Below are 5,335 nucleotides of genomic sequence, written 5' to 3' on the forward strand. Positions count from 1 at the left end.
AATGCCGAGATCTCTGGTTAAACATTATTTTGGGTGTGTTTGTGAAGGTGTTTTAGACGAAATTAACGTTTGAATCAGTAGACTGAGTAAAGATTGCCCTCCCCCATGTGGACCAGCCTCATCCAACCCATTAAGGAGCTGAATAGAACAAAAAGGTACAGCCAGGGGCTTCCCTGGCGGTCCAGTGGTTAAGACTCCACGCTTGCACTGCAGGGGGCACAGGTTCAATCCCTGGTTGGGGAACTGAGATCCCACAGGCCGCATGGCGCCACCAAATGATAAAAGCAAACAAACAAATAAAAAAGACGCATGTTGCTTATCAGAGACACAACTTGGTTCAAAATCCATTTGATACCATCACCAGTTAACAAAATAATGGAGAAAAACGTGATTTAAGAAAAAAAAAAAAAAGAAGGTGCAGCCAGACAGAGGTTGTTCTCTCTGCCTAACTGCTGGGTATTGAACTTCTCCCGCCTTTGGACTCGGACTGGAACCCACAGCGTCAGCTCCCCAGGTCTCCGGCTCGCTGCCTCAGACCCTGGCACAGCTCAGCCTCCGCAACTGCATGAGCCAGTTCCTTACAGTAGGTTGACGTGCGTGTAATCGCAGAGAGACATGTATCTTAAGATAGCAACCGTTTCCTCCAGGAAACCTTTGAGCCCCCCCAAGCTGGGCTTACGTGTCCCTCCTATACTTTTTAGTAACACCATTGTGATTGCCAGTTCATGTTTTCACACTGCCCTGTAGTCTATATGTCCCTTGGGAGCAGACGCTGGTGGAAAAGGTAAGGAGAGGAAATAGATAGTCAGCCACCCCTGGTAGAGCTCTAATTTTGTTTCCTAATCTCCAAGCACTATCTGAAGTGGGTCGGGACTGATGTCAAAGTGTGGGCAGGGCTGTGCTCCTTCCGGAGGCTCTAGGGGAGAATCCGACCCCTTGCCTTCTCCAGCACCTGAGACACCTGCACCCCTTGGCTCCTGGGCTTTAAAGCCAGCAGCGCAGCATCTGCAAACCTCCGTCTGATTCGGACCCTCTTGATTCTCTCTCTCACTTATAAAGACCCTTGTGGTTATAATGCTTCCACCTCAATTACCCAGGAAAACTGCCGTATTTAAAACCCTTAACTTAGTCACCTCCAAAAAGTCCTTTTTGCCACTTTAGGTACCATATTCACAAGTTCAGGAATTAGGCGTGGACATCTTGGGAGCTATTACTCTGCTCACCACGTGACACAACCTAGTCGGCCACCCAAAGGCACGCCTTTGTTACACCAGGGTAAGAAAATATAAATGAATCAGACCAAAGCCATCCTTTCTACTGGAGGCCAACTCAAAGTGCATGGACCGCCGTTTCCAGGGCCATATTTTCTTTCCAGCACTGTAGTGCTTTAGCCGGGTTCCCCCGTTTACGAACACGGGTTCGTGCCCCCGTCCGGGAAGATCCCACATGCCGCGGAGCGGCTGGGCCCCTGAGCCATGGCCGCTGAGCCTGTGCATCCGGAGCCTGTGCCGGGAGAGGCCACAACAGTGAGAGGCCCACGTACCGCAAAAAAAAAAAAGAAAGAAAAAAAGCTTTGCTACAAAAGGATTTAATAAAGTAAACACACCCTTGAAAGCACAGCTTATCACTTTTTTCCAGTTTGTTCTTTCCTGTGCTCGATGGCAGCTACAGAAACTTCTCCACTGCACGCAAATCAAGATGCTCTCTGTGACCCTTGACTATGTGAAGAATCTAAACCTTGGAAAAGTTTAATTTCAAAGTCCCAAGAATCTTTAAGCAGTAACCAATACCCAAATGAGATTTCTCCACTTTCAAAGTAGCCTCCCATGTAGCACATCACTCACCTCACCACCTCAGGGGTTGTGGCAGTGTCACCTCCTTGCAGGACAGGGGTCTGAGTCCCAGGGATTTACTGAAGGGTCTTGTGCCCTTTCTGGCCACTGATCTGAAGGGGCAAGCAGGACCCTTGGCTACAGGAGAATTTTTGCTAATGAGCCCACAGCATCTAGTTAAGACCATTTCTTTATCAAATGCTGTTGCTGGAAATATTTATAAACCATATTAGCCTACATTAGTGAGTTAGTGAGTATGGTAGGGGAACCATAGTGATGCAAGGTTCAGCTCCAGGTGTGTCATTCTAAGATCAGTGATGACAATGTGGCCGCAGGTGGCAATGGGTATAGGAGGGAAAAAAGGGCAAGAATAAAGCAGGAGCTTGCTGTAGCATATTTGTGTCCTCCCAAAATTCACATGCTGAAACCTGACAAAGACTTAGGAGTCACTAACACCTGCCCCTCACCTCCCTCGGGACTGTGGCCCGTTGTTTGCTCAGCAGCTCCAGGCCAGTGTCGGCCTGGCCAAAGGGGAAACTCCTCGGCCATCCAGAACCATCCCCCCCCCCACTCCATCCTCCCCCTTCCGTGGCCACGGTGGCAGTGGGAAGGTGGCAGGGTCTCCCTCCCCTCGGACGGTCAGTTGCTTGGCATCCAGGTGGCCAGCCCTGTGTCCTCAGGGGTCCTGGGTGCCGAGGCCCAGCCAGCTACCGCAGGCCAGGCTGGCTTCCCTGGGCCTCCGCCTCAGATGGAACGGCACTTTTTCCTTCTGGAATGACAACCTGAGCTGGATCTGCCTTCCCTGCCCTTCACGTTTCTGTGGACTTTGCAACTGCTGCCGTTGTCTTCAGGGCTCTAGCCAAGGATTTGAAGTAAACCAGCAGCCTGTGTCCACAGGGCTCACTGGACTCGCCGCGCACTGGGCTGCTCACGTCATTTCCGGCCGGCAGCAGCAAGTTAAAAAGACGCGCCAGCAGGTGGGCACCTGTGTGTGTGTGATGGGAAAGATGCTCCCTCCACTTGCCCCCTCACACCTACAGCTGTGACCTGAATGCACCAGTTAGAGGTCACAGCTCAGGTGTCTGAGGGGTGGTAAAGGCCGAGGGCCAGCGAGGGACGCGGGACAGCGGGCAGGGCGCTTCCCTTACATCCCTCAAATCGCCTGTTTTTCAGCAGGAGGCATTTCCACTGTCTTCGAAGCGGGACAATGAAGAATGACACACGGAAAGAGAACGGGACCCCGATATCAGCAATCGCGTCGTGAATTACGTTAGACACTAGGACAACTTCATCCAGGAGTTTCTAAACCCCTTTCCACGACCTTTCTTGCGTGTTAACTTGTCTGAAGTCAGCCAAATACCGGGGAACAGCTGCACATTGACATTTTATGAAGCACTAAGTTCTGTGAAATTGCATATGTATAAGTCTCTGTTTTGCTGTTTCTTTTAATGAGTCCTTCCTTCAACAGTCCATGAAATACAGTCAGGAAAACAGGACAGAGATTTTCAGTCTGACCAGAATATTAAACGTCTCAAGGGGTTTCCCACGAATTTAAATTACTCAGAAAAGAATAGAGAACAATCTTGTTCACTGGAATGAGGAGTGATGTGATCAGGCCACTGAGGGAGAGTAATTGCCTGACTCCTATTGGCTAAAGTGGAAAGGACACAGATAATTCCTAAGACAGTGATTTGCAAATATTCTGTTGTCGTTTAACAATGACAACTCTACAAATTTGGGATTAACCTCTATCCAAACATCAGAAAAACATTGTTTTTTTTTTATATTGAGCTGTATGAGCTGTTTGTATATTTTGGAGATTAATCTCTTGTCAGTTGCTTCGTTTGCAAATATTTTCTCCCATTCTGAGGGTTGTCTTTTCGTCTTGTTTATGGTTTCCTTTGCTGTGCAAAGCTTTTACGTTTAATTAGAAGTACAATTTTTTAAAAATAGCAGCAGTACGTCACTGAAAAAAGGTGTGAACGTGTTTAAGCTAGAGATACACACACATCCTTGTACATACCTACATGCACGTGGTCTTATTAGCAGCCGAACCTTCCTCCACACCTGGTCCTCAGATATCTAGATTTTGTTGGGCAAACACTTTTCAGCTACTCAGTGTGGGATAGAAGTTCCACAAGAGTCCTATTTAGGGAATAAAAGGATGGTTGCTGAACTGCTGATAAGGGCAGTAGGTCCAGCTTGATGAAGAGGTCCTGGTTTTGTTGTGAGAGGTGCAAACTGAGGGCTGGAGTGGAGTTGCCAGGGAAGAAGGGACATCTAAGCTACACAGGGAAAGAAGGAAGCAGAGAAAGGCGGAGAGGCAGTGGAACTCAGAGTACAGAGTCAGGGGAACAGAGACATTTAACAAGAACTTTGAAGCAGGCTTACTGTGTGGGGCTCGATCTACACCAGCATTTCTCTCGTTCCATGAAGCTGTTGGTGACTCTACACTTATGTCAAGTGTGTGTGTGCAGGAAGTCTGGTCCGGCGCTGCCAGAGGCCTACAAGGAGCAGAGTAGGATGCCCTGGGGGACACTGGGGCTGGGTGGGGCCCACGCTATTGGAAAAAGGGAAACGTAGATGCTTTAGGCAGCGGGGAAGGGGTTCAATAAACATCAAAAGCCATGGTGTTCCAGAGGAGACGGAGAAGAAGCAATGATCTTTCACATCAGTGACAGAGGTCAGGCGTTATCCCCCCTGTGCACCTTCGGAGAAAATGCGCCTTGTGCCAGCGGAGGACACTACCATGTGAAAAAGGAAAACACCGGGAGGCAGAGACACAACCGTGTGTACACCACTGTCTGAATTCTCTTCTGGCAGCAACGTGGCAAGCTGGCATTCACGTGGAAATGTTATTTTGAGTGGGTTTTCATAAGCATCTGAAGGGGATCAGAACATGCCACACCAAAATGCACCACTTTGGCTTATTGATTATTTGGAGAAACAGCAGATGCAGGAGGGCTCTCTGCCCTCCCCCTTTCTGCCTAAAAGCAGGGCATAAATTTACCTCCAGAAGGGTGCCCTCCGGCACCAAGCAGAGGACAACGCTCTTAGCACCAGAGACCGGAGTCTGCAGAAACGGGTCTACAAGCAAACCTGCGAAACAACCCTTATCTTCCACTAGCCCGTGCATCCCCCAGTCCTGGCTCCACAGGGCACTCTCCAGCCCAAGGCCCTCTTTCTTGTCACACCCCCACAACTTAGCATTCTTGGTTTAAAAAGGTACGTAAGGTCTTGAGTCTATTGGTTTATTCGGGTTTTCATTTTCCTGTTGAAGACTCCCATGTTCGCTTAAAATATTAAACAAGCTTTATGGTTCCCTCCTGTATTGTATCTGTCAGTTCAGTTCTTCGGCCGCCCACAGATCCTCGGAGGGTAAAAGGAAGCTTTTTCCTCCCTACAGATCCTATTCCCGCTGCTTCTAAACACAATTCTGTTAAAATTCCTGGGGACTCTAATATTTTCCCAAATTGGACTTCATGACTTGGAGACCCTTATTA

This window comes from Lipotes vexillifer, unplaced genomic scaffold, assembly GCF_000442215.2.
Source record: "Lipotes vexillifer unplaced genomic scaffold, Lipotes_vexillifer_v1.1 scaffold791, whole genome shotgun sequence".
In the NCBI taxonomy this organism is placed as follows: Eukaryota; Metazoa; Chordata; class Mammalia; order Artiodactyla; family Lipotidae; genus Lipotes; species Lipotes vexillifer.